Raw genomic sequence first — 18,587 nt, 5'->3', positions numbered from 1 at the left:
CAGTGGCAGTGCCGTAGACCAAAAGCGGGCACACCCACCTCTTCAGACAAACAGCACTCTCACGGGTGCTTGCGCCAAGTGGCGATACCACGGCCCCGTGTGGGGAGTTTGGCCATTTAGGGAGGTGTAAACATGTCGTATGCTGGACAATCAGCTGCTGCAAATTACGAGATTGGTAAAGTCATTCAGAGTAGTCCACAGGCAATACCTTTTCATAGGAAAGCTAGGTGTCGGCCGGGCAAGGTGGGGCAAAAGAATTCGAAATCCAGTTGTGGTTCATTTTAATGAAGGTTAGATCATCAACATTTTGGGTGGCCAGACGAGTCCTTTTTTCGGTTAATATTGAACCTGCAGCACTGAATACTCTTTCTGATAGGACACTAGCTGCCGGGCAAGCAAGCTCCTGCAATGCATATTCTGCCAATTCTGGCCAGGTGTCTAATTTGGATGCCCAGTAATCAAATGGGAATGACGGTTGAGGTAGAACATCTATAAGTGATGAAAAATAGTTAGTAACCATACTGGACAAATGTTGTCTCCTGTCACTTTGAATTGATGCAGCAGTACCTGTCCTGTCTGCGGTCATAGCAAAATCACTCCACAACCTGGTCAGAAAACCCCTCTGTCCAACGCCACTTCGGATTTCTGCACCTCTAACACTTCTGTTCTGCTGCCCCCTGCTGCTCGTGTGAGAACGATCATGGGCGCTGTGTGCTGGGAATGCCTGAAGCAAACGGTCAACAAGAGTTGATTGTTTGGTTGCTAATATTAGTTCCAAGTTGTCATGTGGCATAATATTTTGCAATTTGCCTTTATAGCGAGGATCAAGGAAGCAGGCCAACCAGTAATCGTCATTGTTCATCATTTTAGTAATGCGTGTGTCCCTTTTGAGGATACGTAAGGCATAATCCGCCATGTGGGCCAAACTTCCAGTTGTCAAATCAGCGGTTGTGCTTGGTTGAGGGGCAGTTTCACGCAAATCTACGTCACTTGTGTCCCTCAAAAAACCAGAACCCGGCCTTGCCACGCCACCAATTTCCAGTGGCCCCGGAAAAGCTTCCTCATTAAAAATATACTCATCCCCATCATCCTCCTCGTCCTCCTCCTCTTCGCCCGCTACCTCGTCCTGTACACTGCCCTGACCAGACAATAGCTGACTGTCATCAAGGCTTTCCTGTTCCTCTGCTGCAGATGCCTGATTTTTTATGTGCGTCAAACTTTGCATCAGCAGACGCATTAGGGGGATGCTCATGCTTATTATGGCGTTGTCTGCACTAACCAGCCGTGTGCATTCCTCAAAACACTGAAGGACTTGACACATGTCTTGTATCTTCGACCACTGCACACCTGACAACTCCATGTCTGCCATCCTACTGCCTGCCCGTGTATGCGTATCCTCCCACAAAAACATTACAGCCCGCCTCTGTTCGCACAGTCTCTGAAGCATGTGCAGTGTTGAGTTCCACCTTGTTGCAACGTCTATGATTAGGCCATGCTGAGGAAGGTTCAAAGACAGCTGATAGGTCTGCATACGGCTGGACTGTACGGGCGAATGGCGGATATGTGAGCAAAGTCCGCGCACTTTGAGGAGCAGGTCGGATAACCCCGGATAAGTTTTCAGGAAGCACTGCACCACCAGGTTTAAGGTGTGAGCCAGGCAAGGAATGTGTTTCAGTTGGGAAAGGGAGATGGCAGCCATGAAATTCCTTCCGTTATCACTCACTACCTTGCCTGCCTCAAGATCTACTGTGCCCAGCCACGACTGCGTTTCTTTCTGCAAGAACTCGGACAGAACTTCCGCGGTGTGTCTGTTGTCGGCCAAACACTTCATAGCCAATACAGCCTGCTGACGCTAGCCAGTAGCTGCCCCATAATGGGACAACTGGTGTGCAACAGTGGCAGCTGCGGATGGAGTGATTGGGCGACTGCGAACTGTGGACGAGCTCTCGCTTCTGCAGGAGGACGAGGAGGAGGGGGTGCGAACGCCTACAGCCAACTGTTTCCTAGACCGTGGGCTAGGCAGAACTGTCCCGAAATTGCTGTCCCCTGTGGACCCTGCATCCACCACATTCACCCAGTGTGCCGTGATGGACACGTAACGTCCCTGGCCATGCCTACTGGTCCATGCATCTGTTGTCAGGTGCACCTTTGTACTCACAGATTGCCTGAGTGCATGGACGATGCGCTCTTTAACATGCTGGTGGAGGGCTGGGATGGCTTTTCTCGAAAAGAAGTGTCGACTGGGTAGCTCGTAGTGTGGTACAGCGTAGTCCATCAGGGCTTTGAAAGCTTCACTTTCAACTAACCGGTAGGGCATCATCTCTAACGAGATTAGTCTAACTATGTGGGCGTTCAAACCCTGTGTACGCGGATGCGAGGATAACTACTTCCTTTTTCTAACCAGAGTCTCATGTAGGGTGAGCTGGACTGGAGAGCTGGAGATCGTGGAACTAGCGGGTGTGCCGGTGGACATGGCAGACTGAGAGACGGTTGGAGACGGTATTGTTTCCGCCTGTGCCCTAGATGCAGTGTTTCCTACTACGAAACTGGTGATTCCCTGACCCTGACTGCTTTAGCCTGGCAAAGAAACCTGCACAGATACTGCAGGTGGTGCGGAAAATGGTGGCCTTACAGTGACGGCAGGGATGTAGCATTGGTGAGAAGCTTCATTGGCCAAGGGTGCTACAACCTTAAGGGACGTTTGGTAGTTAGTCCAGGCTTGCAAATGCATGGTGGTTAAATGTCTATGCATGCAACTTGTATTCAGACTTTTCAGATTCTGACCTCTGCTTAAGCTAGTTGAACATTTTTGACAGATGACTTTGTGCGGATCAATTGGATGTTGTTTAAAAAAATGCCAGACTGCACTCTTTCGAGCCTCGGATCCCTTTTCAGGCATTGCAGACTGAGTTTTAACCGGATGGACACGCTGTCCTCCAACAGTTTTTGGCTTTGCCACGCGTTTTGTCCCATCTACGGGCCCGGCAGATGGAACCTGTTGCGATGTTGATGCCTGCTGCGGCCCCTCCTCCTCCGCTTCAGAACTACTGCCGCCTGCACCCTGTTCCCCCAATGGCTGCTAATCGGGGTCAACAACTGGGTCATCTATAACCTCCTCTTCTAGCTCGTGCGCAACTTCGTCTGTGTCACCGTGTAAGTCGGTGGTAGAGCGTTCGTGACGGGGCAACATAGTCTCATCAGGGTCTGATTCTGGATCAGTACCCTGCGAGGGCAATGTTGTGGTCTGAGTCAAAGGACCAGCATAGTAGTCTGGCTGTGGCTGTGCATCAGTGCACTCCATGTCAGATTCAACTTGTAATGGGCATGGCCTGTTAACTGCTTCACTTTCTAAGCCAGGGACGGTATATGTAAAGAGCTCCATGGAGTAACCCATTGTGTCGCCTGCTGCATCCTTCTCTGTTGTTGTTTTTGCTGAAGAGGACAAGGAAGCGACTTGTCCCTGACCGTGAACATCCACTAACGACGCGCTGCTTTTACATTTACCAGTTTCAAAAGAGGAGGCAAAAGAGCAAGAGGCTGAGTCAGCAAGGTAAGCCAAAACTTGCTCTTGCTGCTCCGGCTTTAAAAGCGGTTTTCCTACTCCCAGAAAAGGGAGCGTTCGAGGCCTTCTGTAGCCAGATGACGAACCTGGCTCCACAGCTCCAGGCTTAGGTGCAATATTTTTTTTCCCACGACCACCTGATGCTCCACTACCACTACCATCATTACCAGCTGACAATGAACGCCCACGGCCACGACCTCTTCCACCAGACTTCCTCATTGTTTTAAAAACGTAACCAAAGTAACGGTATTTGTTGCTGTCAAACAACTTACACGGTGAGCTATAACTTCAGTATGCTTTAGATATCCCTTTACAGGTGGGTGAGACCGCAAGGAAAATCAGGCACAATGTTACACACTCTGTTTTCGGTGGCACCAAATGAGAGAGATGCCACACACGCAGGACTGTCACTCAAATAGGCTTTCTATGGCCCACTATTTGAGAGAGAGAGATGGCACACCCAGGAGTCAAGACTGACACACAAGCAGAAAGGGCAATATTAATCTCCCACTGATTTTTTTTTTATTCTTTCAGGGAGAATTTAGAAACACAATAAAAAAAATAGGCTTTCTATGGCCCAGTGCCCACTATTTGAAAGAGAGAGATGGCACACCCAGGAGTCAGGAGTGGCACACAAGCAGAAAGGGCAATATTAATCTCCCACTGATTTCTTTTTGATTTTTTCAGGGAGAATTTAGAAACACAATAAAAAAAAAAATAGGCTTTCTATGGCCCACTATTTGAGAGAGAGAGATGGCACACCCAGGAGTCAAGACTGGCACACAAGCAGAAAGGGCAATATTAATCTCCCAATGATTTTTTTTTTCAGGGAGACTTTAGAAACAAAATAAAATAAAATGATTTTTTCAGGAAGAATTTAGAAACCAAATAAAATAAAATGATTTTTTCAGGGAGAATTTAGAAACCAAATAAAAAAAAATAGCCTTTCTATGGCCTAGTGCCCACTATTTGAGAGAGAGAGATGGCACACCCAGGAGTCAAGACTGGCACACAAGCAGAAAGGGCAATATTAATCTCCCACTGATTTTTTTTTTTCAGGGAGACTTTAGAAACAAAATAAAATAAAATGATTTTTTCAGGAAGAATTTAGAAACCAAATAAAATAAAATGTTTTTTTCAGGGAGAATTTAGAAACCAAATTAAAAAAAAATAGCCTTTCTATGGCCCAGTGCCCACTATTTGAGAGAGAGAGATGGCACACCCAGGAGTCAAGACTGGCACACAAGCAGAAAGGGCAATATTAATCTCCCACTGATTTTTTTTTTTATTTTTTCAGGGAGAATTTAGAAACACAATTAAAAAAAATAGGCTTTCTATGGCCCAGTGCCCACTATTTGAAAGAGAGAGATGGCACACCCAGGAGTCAGGAGTGGCACACAAGCAGAAAGGGCAATATTAATCTCCCACTGATTTCTTTTTGATTTTTTCAGGGAGAATTTAGAAACACAATAAAAAAAAAATAGGCCTTCTATGGCCCACTATTTGAGAGAGAGAGATGGCACACCCAGGAGTCAAGACTGGCACACAAGCAGAAAGGGCAATATTAATCTCCCACTGATTTTTTTTTTCAGGGAGACTTTAGAAACAAAATAAAATAAAACGATTTTTTCAGGAAGAATTTAGAAACCAAATAAAATAAAATGATTTTTTCAGGGAGAATTTAGAAACACAATAAAAAAAATACGCTTTCTATGGCCCACTATTTGAGAGAGAGAGATGGCACACCCAGGAGTCAAGACTGGCACACAAGCAGAAAGGGCAATATTAATCTCCCAGTGATTTTTTTTTTTCAGGTAGACTTTAGACACAAAATAAAATAAAATGATTTTTTCAGGAAGAATTTAGAAACCAAATAAAATAAAAAGATTTTTTCAAGGAGAATTTAGAAACCAAATAAAATAAAATGATTTTTTCAGGGAGAATTTAGAAACACAATAAAAAAAAATAGGCTTTCTATGGCCCACTATTTGAGAGAGAGAGATGGCACACCCAGGAGTCAAGACTGGCACACAAGCAGAAAGGGCAATATTAATCTCCCACTGATTTTTTTTTAAATTTTTTCAGGGAGAATTTAGAAACACAATAAAAAAATAGGCTTTCTATGGCCCAGTGCCCACTATTTAAAAGAGAGAGATGGCACACCCAGGAGTCAGGAGTGGCACACAAGCAGAAAGGGCAATATTAATTTCCCACTGATTTTTTTTTTTCAGGGAGACTTTAGAAACAAAGTAAAATAAAATGATTTTTTCAGGAAGAATTTAGAAACCAAATAAAATAAAATGATTTTTTCAGGTAGAATTTAGAAACCAAATAAAAAAAATAGCCTTTCTATGGCCCAGTGCCCACTATTTGAGAGAGAGAGATGGCACACCCAGGAGTCAAGACTGGCACACAAGCAGAAAGGGCAATATTAATCTCCCACTGATTTTTTTTTTTATTTTTTCAGGGAGAATTTAGAAACACAATAAAAAAAAATAGGCTTTCTATGGCCCAGTGCCCACTATTTGAAAGAGAGAGATGGCACACCCAGGAGTCAGGAGTGGCACACAAGCAGAAAGGGCAATATTAATCTCCCACTGATTTCTTTTTGATTTTTTCAGGGAGAATTTAGAAACGCAATAAAAAAAAATAGGCTTTCTATGGCCCACTATTTGAGAGAGAGAGATGGCACACCCAGGAGTCAAGACTGGCACACAAGCAGAAAGGGCAATATTAATCTCCCACTGATTTTTTTTTTTTTCAGGGAGACTTTAGACACAAAATAGAATAAAATGATTTTTTCAGGAAGAATTTAGAAACCAAATGTTAAGAGTCGAGTTTCCTCTGCTGCACAGGGGGAATCTCGATCCGTCTCCGCTGCGGTCTCCCATTCTCCTCCAGCCGCAGTGGAGTCTGCTCAGCAGGGACGTCTCTCCCAGTGTCTTGCTCGCTCTCACTCTGTACAGAGAGTTACTGCTGCTTCTTCAGCTCCTGCCATTAAAGTCAGTGCTGGTCAGCGGCGAGCGGACTTCCCTGGGACTAAGTCCTTGTTTGCGCACACTGAGCATGCCCAGAGCAAGATCTCCCGTTGGAGATCGAGGGTCATGTGCTCTGGATCTGCAGCGCATTCCATTGGTCCTCTTGGCAGGCCCTGGAAGGGCAAAGTTTCTGTGGCCACTTCCTGTCCTGCAATTATATAAACTGCGCATGACCGCACGGCCATGCGCTAGTGTACAATTGAATACGTGTGTTTGTTGTGAGTGCAAGTCGTTCATTAAATACCCCTACCCTATTGTATGACTGTTCGCGTATGGAGTATGGCTGCTATCTAGCGCCCGACAAATCACTCAACGTGTCACACACGTATCAGCGTCTATTGCTGTGACCGCCAGTGCGGCGCCACGCGCCAGTAGTGCGCTTCCTGACCCACGTTTGGGTGCTTAGTGGTGCCTGCCAGCACGGCACAGTTCGCACTTCGGTGCTCTAATTATAAGAATTGCCTAACACACCCAGTTGCGGTGTTGTGCCAGCAAGGGTCTAATCGGACTTCAATCCTAGTTGGGGTTAAGTTCGCTGACTGCTTGCTCGCCTTCTATGTGCGGTACCGCGATCCTGTGACGCAACAGGATCGCTTCCTTCACGTTGGGTGAAGTTTAACCCACGCGAGTATACTTATGAGTACCGCCATATAGTCCGTCATTACTCAGCAGCAGGTTCCATCTCTGCACGGTGGACCCCGGGCTACGAACGCACCGTACACTATCAGTCTTATTATTTGGTGCGTTCCGCTAGCCCTAACATTACACTAGCGCCAGGGTCTGGCTGGTGATGACGAACAAACAGCAATCCCTGCGGTATATACAGCAGCTGGAGGGTAGGTTGGCGGCTCTCGAGAGCGCAACCTCAGCTGTGGATGTTACCGCAGTTGCTGTACAGGCTGCCAGCGTGGCTGCAGCAACTTTGTCCATTGCCACCCCTGTTCCGACATTTTCTCGCCTCCCGCTGCCAGAAAAATTTTCTGGTAATAGCAAATTTTGTAGGGGATTCGTGAGTCAGTGCTCTATTCATCTCGAGCTTCTGGCTGCACGTTTCCCCACAGAGCGGGCTAAGGTGGGATTTATTGTGTTGTCGGACAGGGCGTTGGAATGGGCTACGCCGCTGTGGGAGCGTGGCGATCATGTGGTGCAGAGTGCTCCTCTGTTTTTGAGCACTTTAAAACAGGTCTTTTTAGGACCTCAAGTCACCCATGACACTGCGCTCCAACTGCTGGCATTAACTCAGGGTGAGTCCTTCCTTGGTCAGTCATTTTGCCGTCCAATTCCGCACTTTAGCATCAGAGCTGGAATGGTCGGATAAAGCTCTTATCCCCATATTTTGGAGGGGCTTGGCTGACCATATAAAGGACGCTCTGGCCACTAGGGAGATTCCTGCCACACTGGAGGAGTTAATAACAGTCTCCACTCGAATTGACCTCCGTTTTAACGAGCGGAGGTTAGAGCGAGCCCAGTGTAGACAGAGGTTTCGGCTGGCTCCTACTTTCGCCAAACCTCTGGAATCTCCGGTCCTGGTTCCTGAGTCACATGAGGCCAGGGAAGTGTCACAAGCGGGACCTAAGTCCCGGACCGCTTGTGCACTCAGGGTCTGTCATGTTTGCCAGCAGTCTGGACATTTAGCCACCAGATGCCCTCAGCGGTCGAGGAAACGTCAGCGTCTAGTGGTCGTAGGTGGAGGTACACTAGACACGGCGACGTTTGCCTCTAAATTGTCCTTTAAGGAGACAATTACTATAGGCTCATTCTCCCACTCGGTAGAGCTCTGCGTGGATTCTGGGGCGGAGGGCAATTTTATGTCTTCTGCCTTCGCCCAACGCCACGCAATACCTCTGGTTATGCTAGCTCAACCTGTAACGGTATGAGTGGTGAATGGGTCGACTCTGCCCTCACAGATAACTCACCAGACCATCCCTTTTACTCTGTCCATGTCGCCATCTCATCAGGAGATTATTTCTCTGCTCGTCATTCCAGAGGGAATTGATGAAGTCCTGTTGGGAATACCTTGGCTACGGTACCACTCTCCTCATATCGAGTGGTCCTCAGGCAGAATTCTGGGATGGGGTGAATCTTGTGGGGGTAGGTGTCAGAGGGAGTGCGTTCAGGTAGCTACAACTGAGGTACCCGCAGATCTTTCCTCTCTCCCCAAGCAGTATTGGTCGTATGCAGACGTATTCTCCAAAAAGGCGGCGGAGACGCTTCCGCCCCATCGCCCCTATGACTGTCCTATTGACCTCTTGCCTGGTGCTGAGCCTCCCCGGGGTCGAGTCTATCCACTATCTCTCCCGGAGACGGAGGCAATGTCACAGTACATCCAGGAAAATCTGGCAAGAGGGTTCATCAGGAAGTCAGTGTCACCTGCTGGGGCAGGGTTCTTCTTCGTGCAGAAGAAGAGTGGGGAATTGCGTCCATGCATAGACTACAGGGGTCTTAACGCCATCACCGTTAAGAATAAATACCCTTTGCCTTTGATATCTGAACTGTTTGATAGGCTTCGGGGAGCAAGGGTATTTACTAAATTAGATCTGCGGGGTGCTTACAACCTGATTCGCATCCATGAGGGGGACGAATGGAAGACGGCTTTTAACACCAGGGATGGGCACTATGAATATCTGGTGATGCCCTTCGGGCTCTGTAATGCCCCAGCCGTTTTCCAAGACTTTGTGAACGATATCTTCCGGGATATGCTTTCCACCTCGGTCGTAGTCTATCTGGATGATATTCTCATCTACTCTCCAGATATTGACTCCCACCGGAGAGATGTTTGTAAAGTCTTCGACCTCCTACGGGCAAACTCACTCTATGCCAAGTTGGAGAAGTGTATGTTTGAGCAGGAGTCCTTACCTTTCCTAGGCTACATCATCTCAGCCCAGGGATTGGCTATGGATCCTGCCAAACTACAGGCTGTGATGGACTGGCAGGAACCCCATTCTCTTAAAGCGGTTCAGCGCTTTATGGGGTTCATCAATTATTATCGCCAGTTCATCCCGCATTTCTCAACTTTGGTAGCTCCCTTGGTTGCCCTCACCAAGAAGGGGGCGAATCCCAAATTGTGGTCTGAGGAGGTCTCCAAGGCTTTTATCTCTATAAAGTCACACTTCGCTAGTGCTCCCATTCTTCATCACCCCGATGTCACCGAATATTTGCATATTCCAGGTGCCTTCTGGGAGAAGCGAAGTCTCCCTAAGCTAGAAGATCGTTGGGTACAGCCGGGACCAGCTGCTTCGAAAGCATCACCAAACCAGGGATTCAAGCTTCAGGAGGCTAATTTGCATATTTCAGGTGCCTTCTGGGAGAAGCGAAGTCTCCCTAAGCTAGAAGATCGTTGGGTACAGCCGGGACCAGCTGCTTCGAAAGCATCACCAAACCAGGGATTCAAGCTTCAGGAGGCTAATTTGCATATTCCAGGTGCCTTCTGGGAGAAGCGAAGTCTCCCTAAGCTAGAAGATCGTTGGGTACAGCCGGGACCAGCTGCTTCGAAAGCATCACCAAACCAGGGATTCAAGCTTCAGGAGGCTAATTTGCATATTCCAGGTGCCTTCTGGGAGAAGCGAAGTCTCCCTAAGCTAGAAGATCGTTGGGTACAGCCGGGACCAGCTGCTTCGAAAGCATCACCAAACCAGGGATTCAAGCTTCAGGAGGCTAATTTGCATATTCCAGGTGCCTTCTGGGAGAAGCGAAGTCTCCCTAAGCTAGAAGATCGTTGGGTACAGCCGGGACCAGCTGCTTCGAAAGCATCACCAAATCATTTTTGCCTATAGGACATTATTGCAAGAGAGCTTGGCTGAGTAGATTACACAAGAAGGAAAACACACAGCAAGTCAGCAGGATCTAGGAGCAACATGGCAGATGTGACAACCTACATGGTGAGCTGCAGCATGTGCTACATGTTCACAGATCGACCAGAAGAAGAATTAAATTTCACCTGTCAGAAGTGTAGACTAGTGGCTCTTTTAGAAGAAAAGGTGCGGGGTCTGGAAGAAAGAATAGCAACTTTGAAACTCATCAAAGAGAATGAAGACTTTCTAGACAGAACAGAAGCATCTCTACTGGTCACAGAAGGTGCAAAAAGTGTCAGAGAACCTCCAAAAGCAGATGAGTGGAAGCATGTGACCAAAAGAAGCAAGAAGACCATGGAGAAATCACCAACCACACAACTGAAGAACCGATATCAAATCTTTGTAGAGGATGAAGATGGCACACCTAAGAATGAAGCAATACCAGCAAGCAAAAAAGAAAAGGGCACACAGCAACAAGTGACAGCAAAAAGTACAGCCAAGAAGCAACGAAGAGTGGTGGTGGTGGGAGACTCACTACTGAGAGGCACAGAAGCAGCCATCTGCAGACCGGACATAACTGCAAGAGAAGTATGCTGCCTTCCAGGTGCGATGATCAAGGATGTGACCGATAGGATACCAAAGCTCTTCAGCTCCAAGGACGTCCACCAATTTCTTCTGATACATGTTGGCACCAATGACACGGCAAGGAAGGACCTACCGACAATCTGCAAGGACTTTGAAGAGTTGGGGAAGAAAGTAAAGGAACTGGATGCACAGGTAGTTTTTTCTTCTATCCTTCCAGTAGACGGGCATGGCACCAGGAGATGGAACAGGATCCTTGATGCAAACAACTGGCTAAGACGATGGTGCAGACAACAAGGATTTGGATTCCTGGACCACGGTGTGAATTACTGGTATGATGGACTCCTCGCCAGAGACGGACTACACCTCAACAAACCTGGGAAAAACACATTCGCCAGAAGACTCGCTACACTCATCAGGAGGGCGTTAAACTAGAAGAAGAGGGGACGGGAAGAAAAACATTAGACTCGAACAAAGACGACCCAGGAAAACATACTCAGAAGGGAGGTAAGAACATTTCTAAAACAATCCACAGTGAGGAGATTGGAACAAAACTAAATCCTCTAAACTGCATGCTCGCAAACGCCAGAAGCCTGACAAACAAGATGGAAGAACTAGAAGCAGAAATATCTACAGGTAACTTTGACATAGTGGGAATAACCGAGACATGGTTAGATGAAAGCTATGACTGGGCAGTTAACTTACAGGGTTACAGTCTGTTTAGAAAGGATCGTAAAAATCGGAGAGGAGGAGGGGTTTGTCTCTATGTAAAGTCTTGTCTAAAGTCCACTTTAAGGGAGGATATTAGCGAAGGGAATGAGGATGTCGAGTCCATATGGGTTGAAATTCATGGAGGGAAAAATGGTAACAAAATTCTCATTGGGGTCTGTTACAAACCCCCAAATATAACAGAAAGCATGGAAAGTCTACTTCTAAAGCAGATAGATGAAGCTGCAACCCATAATGAGGTCCTGGTTATGGGGGACTTTAACTACCCGGATATTAACTGGGAAACAGAAACCTGTGAAACCCATAAAGGCAACAGGTTTCTGCTAATAACCAATAAAAATTATCTTTCACAATTGGTGCAGAATCCAACCAGAGGAGCAGCACTTTTAGACCTAATACTATCTAATAGACCTGACAGAATAACAAATCTGCAGGTGGTTGGGCATTTAGGAAATAGCGACCACAATATTGTGCAGTTTCACCTGTCTTTCACTAGGGGGACTTGTCAGGGAGTCACAAAAACATTGAACTTTAGGAAGGCAAAGTTTGAACAGCTTAGAGATGCCCTTAATCTGATAGACTGGGACAATATCCTCAGAAATGAGAATACAGATAATAAATGGGAAATGTTTAAGAACATCCTAAATAGGCAGTGTAAGCGGTTTATACCTTGTGGGAATAAAAGGACTAGAAATAGGAAAAACCCAATGTGGCTAAACAAAGAAGTAAGACAGGCAATTAACAGTAAAAAGAAAGCATTTGCACTATTAAAGCAGGATGGCACCATTGAAGCTCTAAAAAACTATAGGGAGAAAAATACTTTATCTAAAAAACTAATTAAAGCTGCCAAAAAGGAAACAGAGAAGCACATTGCTAAGGAGAGTAAAACTAATCCCAAACTGTTCTTCAACTATATCAATAGTAAAAGAATAAAAACTGAAAATGTAGGCCCCTTAAAAAATAGTGAGGAAAGAATGGTTGTAGATGACGAGGAAAAAGCTAACATATTAAACACCTTCTTCTCCACGGTATTCACGGTGGAAAATGAAATGCTAGGTGAAATCCCAAGAAACAATGAAAACCCTATATTAAGGGTCACCAATCTAACCCAAGAAGAGGTGCGAAACCGGCTAAATAAGATTAAAATAGATAAATCTCCGGGTCCGGATGGCATACACCCACGAGTACTAAGAGAACTAAGTAATGTAATAGATAAACCATTATTTCTTATTTTTAGGGACTCTATAGAGACAGGGTCTGTTCCGCAGGATTGGCGCATAGCAAATGTGGTGCCAATATTCAAAAAGGGCTCTAAAAGTGAACCTGGAAATTATAGGCCAGTAAGTCTAACCTCTATTGTTGGTAAAATATTTGAAGGGTTTCTGAGGGATGTTATTCTGGATTATCTCAATGAGAATAACTGTTTAACTCCATATCAGCATGGGTTTATGAGAAATCGCTCCTGTCAAACCAATCTAATCAGTTTTTATGAAGAGGTAAGCTATAGACTGGACCACGGTGAGTCATTGGACGTGGTATATCTCGATTTTTCCAAAGCGTTTGATACCGTGCCGCACAAGAGGTTGGTACACAAAATGAGAATGCTTGGTCTGGGGGAAATTGTGTGTAAATGGGTTAGTAACTGGCTTAGTGATAGAAAGCAGAGGGTGGTTATAAATGGTATAGTCTCTAACTGGGTCGCTGTGACCAGTGGGGTACCGCAGGGGTCAGTATTGGGACCTGTTCTCTTCAACATATTCATTAATGATCTGGTAGAAGGTTTACACAGTAAAATATCGATATTTGCAGATGATACAAAACTATGTAAAGCAGTTAATACAAGAGAAGATAGTATTCTGCTACAGATGGATCTGGATAAGTTGGAAACTTGGGCTGAAAGGTGGCAGATGAGGTTTAACAATGATAAATGTAAGGTTATACACATGGGAAGAGGGAATCAATATCACCATTACACACTGAACGGGAAACCACTGGGTAAATCTGACATGGAGAAGGACTTGGGGATCCTAGTTAATGATAAACTTACCTGGAGCAGCCAGTGCCAGGCAGCAGCTGCCAAGGCAAACAGGATCATGGGGTGCATTAAAAGAGGTCTGGATACACATGATGAGAGCATTATACTGCCTCTGTACAAATCCCTAGTTAGACCGCACATGGAGTACTGTGTCCAGTTTTGGGCACCGGTGCTCAGGAAGGATATAATGGAACTAGAGAGAGTACAAAGGAGGGCAACAAAATTAATAAAGGGGATGGGAGAACTACAATACCCAGATAGATTAGCGAAATTAGGATTATTTAGTCTAGAAAAAAGACGACTGAGGGGCGATCTAATAACCATGTATAAGTATATAAGGGGACAATACAAATATCTCGCTGAGGATCTGTTTATACCAAGGAAGGTGACGGGCACAAGGGGGCATTCTTTGCGTCTGGAGGAGAGAAGGTTTTTCCACCAACATAGAAGAGGATTCTTTACTGTTAGGGCAGTGAGAATCTGGAATTGCTTGCCTGAGGAGGTGGTGATGGTGAACTCAGTCGAGGGGTTCAAGAGAGGCCTGGATGTCTTCCTGGAGCAGAACAATATTGTATCATACAATTATTAGGTTCTGTAGAAGGACGTAGATCTGGGTATTTATTATGATGGAATATAGGCTGAACTGGATGGACAAATGTCTTTTTTCGGCCTTACTAACTATGTTACTATGTTACTATGTTACTATGATAAGCCATTTATCATGGAGGTGGATGCCTCTTCTGTTGGTGCTGGAGCAGTCCTCTTCCAAAAGGATGCTCAAGGTCGGAAGCATCCTTGCTTCTTTTTCTCCAAGACCTTCGCAACAGCAGAGAGGAATTATTCCATCGGGGACAGGGAGTTGCTAGCCATGAAGTTGGCTTTCTCGGAGTGGAGACATCTCTTGAAGGGAGCACGTTTTCCCTTCCAAGTCTTCACAGATCACAAAAATTTGGTGTATCTGCAGACAGCTCAGCGGTTGAATTCTCGCCAGGCCAGATGGTCCTTGTTCTTCTCCCGGTTTCATTTCACCCTCCATTTCCTTTCTGGGGAGAAGAACATTCGGGCCGACGCTCTCTCTCGCTCCGTTGTGTCATCTGCGGAGGAGGAGCCTCGGCTTATTGTCCCCACCGAGAGTTTGAGAACCGTGGCCCCGGTTTCGCTGGAGTCTGTGCCCCCGGGCAAGACTTTTGTTCCATCTAGTTTGCGACCGGAGGTTCTCTCTTGGGCGCACTTGTCCAGGGTGGGTGGACATTTTGGTACTAAAAGGACATCAGAGTTACTGGCGAGGACATACTGGTGGCCGCATATGGCTCGTGATGTCGCGGAGTACGTTCGGGCATGTGTCTCTTGCGCCAGGAACAAGACTCCTCGGCAACGGCCAGCTGGTTTGCTTTATCCTCTGCCCGTGGCTGACAGGCCCTGGGAGATGGTCGGGATGGACTTTGTGGTTGGCTTACCCAAGTCTCGTAATTGCACCATTATCTGGGTGATCACCGATCATTTTTCCAAAATGGTGCATTTGGTGCCTCTTCCACGGCTACCATCTGCACGGGCGTTGGCTGTCTTGTTTATCAAGCATATCTTTCGCTTACACGGTATGCCAGACAAAATTGTTAGTGATCGGGGTCCCCAGTTTGCGTCTCGATTTTGGAGGGAGCTATGTCGTCTACTCAGTATTGAGTTAAATCTCTCTTCGGCATATCATCCCGAGACGAATGGGTTGGTAGAAAGGTCTAACCAGACCTTGGTCACATATCTGCGACATTTTGTTTCTGACAGACAGGATGACTGGGCATCCTTGCTACCGTGGGCAGAGTTTGCACTTAACAATGCCATAGCCGACTCCACCGGTCAGACTCCATTCCTCTTAAATTACGGCCAGCATCCGCGTGTTCCTGTGCCCATGCCTGTGTCTTCCGCTGATCCCAGGGTGGCAGACTGGGCTGTGGAGGCACGGGACATTTGGGATCGCACGCAGGATGCCATTCGGGCCTCCAAGGAGAGAATGAGGTCCTCCGCCGATGTTCATCGGCGCCCCGCTCCGACTTTTGCCCCTGGCGACTTGGTGTGGCTCTCCGCCCGTAACATCAGGCTGCGAGTTGAGTCCACTAAGTTTGCTCCTCGCTACTTGGGTCCCTTCAAGGTTCTCGAACAGGTTAATCCTGTGGTCTACCGCCTGGCTCTTCCTCCACGCTTGGGTATCACCGACACCTTTCATGTGTCCCTCTTGAAACCCGTATACATGTCCCGGTTTTCCGAGTCATCTGCCGGGACATCGGGTTCGTCTACGGACGATTACGAGGTGAACGCTATTTTGGGGTGCAAGGTGGTACGCGGGAAAAAGTTTTATTTGGTGGATTGGAAGGGTTATGGTCCAGAGGACAGGTCTTGGGAGCCTGCTGAAAACATTCGGGCCCCACAGCTCATTGCTGCCTTCGAGTGTAGCGAGGCCCAAGGAGGGGGGGCCCTAGGAGGGGGGGTAATGTTAGGAGTCGAGTTTCCTCTGCTGCACAGGGGCAATCTCGATCCGTCTCCGCTGCGGTCTCCCATTCTCCTCCAGCCGCAGTGGAGTCTGCTCAGCAGGGACGTCGCTCCCAGTGTCTTGCTCGCTCTCACTCTGTACAGAGAGTTACTGCTGCTTCTTCAGCTCCTGCCATTAAAGTCAGTGCTGGTCAGCGGCGAGCGGACTTCCCTGGGACTAAGTCCTTGTTTGCGCACACTGAGCATGCCCAGAGCAAGATCTCCCATTGGAGATCGAGGGTCATGTGCTCTGGCTCTGCAGCGCATTCCATTGGTCCTCTTGGCAGGCCCTGGAAGGGCAAAGTTTCTGTGGCCACTTCCTGTCCTGCAATTATATAAACTGCGCATGACCGCACGGCCATGCGCTAGTGTACAATTGAATACGTGTGTTTGTTGTGAGTGCAAGTCGTTCATTAAATACCCCTACCCTATTGTATGACTGTTTGCGTATGGAGTATGGCTGCTATCTAGCGCCCGACAAATCACTCAACGTGTCACACACGTATCAGCGTCTATTGCTGTGACCGCCAGTGCGGCGCCACGCGCCAGTAGTGCGCTTCCTGACCCACGTTTGGGTGCTTAGTGGTGCCTGCCAGCACGGCACAGTTCGCACTTCGGTGCTCTAATTATAAGAATTGCCTAACACACCCAGTTGCGGTGTTGTGCCAGCAAGGGTCTAATCGGACTTCAATCCTAGTTGGGGTTAAGTTCGCTGACTGCTTGCTCGCCTTCTATGTGCGGTACCGCGATCCTGTGACGCAACAGGATCGCTTCCTTCACGTTGGGTGAAGTTTAACCCACGCGAGTATACTTATGAGTACCGTCATTACTCAGCAGCAGGTTCCATCTCTGCACGGTGGACCCCGGGCTACGAACGCACCGTACACTATCAGTCTTATTATTTGGTGCGTTCCGCTAGCCCTAACACCAAATAAAATAAAATGATTTTTTTCAAGGAGAATTTAGAAACCAAATAAAATAAAATGATTTTTTCAGGGAGAATTTAGAAACCAAATAAAAAAAAAAATAGCCTTTCTATGGCCCAGTGCCCACTATTTGAGAGAGAGAGAGATGGCACACCCAGGAGTCAAGACTGGCACACAAGCAGAAAGGGCAATATTAATCTCCCACTGATTTTTTTTTTTATTTTTTCAGGGAGAATTTAGAAACACAATAAAAAAAATAGGCTTTCTATGGCCCAGTGCCCACTATTTGAAAGAGAGAGATGGCACACCCAGGAGTCAGGAGTGGCACACAAGCAGAAAGGGCAATATTAATCTCCCACTGATTTCTTTTTTATTTTTTCAGGGAGAATTTAGAAACACAATAAAAATAAAAAAAAGGCTTTCTATGGCCCACTATTTGAGAGAGAGAGATGGCACACCCAGGAGTCAGGAGTGGCACACAAGCAGAAAGGGCAATATTAATCTCCCACTGATTTCTTTTTGATTTTTTCAGGGAGAATTTAGAAACACAATAAAAAAAAAAAAATAGGCTTTCTATGGCCCAGTGCCCACTATTTGAAAGAGAGAGATGGCACACCCAGGAGTCAGGAGTGTCACACAAGCAGAAAGGGCAATATTAATCTCCCACTGATTTCTTTTTGATTTTTTCAGGGAGAATTTAGAAACACAATAAAAAAAAAATAGGCTTTCTATGGCCCAGTGCCCACTATTTGAAAGAGAGAGATGGCACACCCAGGAGTCAGGAGTGGCACACAAGCAGAAAGGGCAATATTAATCTCCCACTGATTTCTTTTTGATTTTTTCAGGGAGAATTTAGAAACACAATAAAAAAAAATAGGCTTTCTATGGCCCACTAGTTGAGAGAGAGAGATGGCACACCCAGGAGTCAGGAGTGGCACACAAGCAGAAAGGGCAATATTAATCTCCCACTGATTTTTTTTTAATTTTTTCTGGGAGTATTTAGAAACCCAATAAAAAAAAAATTAATAGGCTTTCTATGGCCCACTATTTGAGAGAGAGATGGCACACTCAGGACTGGCACAGAAGCCCAAAGGCCAATATTAATCTCCCACTGTAGTTTTTTTTATCAGTGAGAATTTATAAACCCCACAAAAAAAAACAGAAAAATGAAAAGGCTTTCTATGGCCCACTATGTGAGAGAGATGGCACACACAGGGATGGCACTCTAGCAGAAATGCCAATCTTAATCTCCCACAAAAAAAAAAAAATCAGGGACTGTCCTACAATTACTATCTCCCTGCAGTAATCTCCGCCAGGTATGGCAGGCAGCAATAAGGAGTGGACTGATGCACAAATGAAATAAAAAATGTGGACAAACAAACAAGATAGCTGTGCAGAAAGGAA

The sequence above is a fragment of the Ranitomeya imitator genome, chromosome 4 (assembly GCF_032444005.1).
Source record: "Ranitomeya imitator isolate aRanImi1 chromosome 4, aRanImi1.pri, whole genome shotgun sequence".
Taxonomy (NCBI): domain Eukaryota; kingdom Metazoa; phylum Chordata; class Amphibia; order Anura; family Dendrobatidae; genus Ranitomeya; species Ranitomeya imitator.
Note: the sequence above shows the minus strand (reverse complement) of the source record.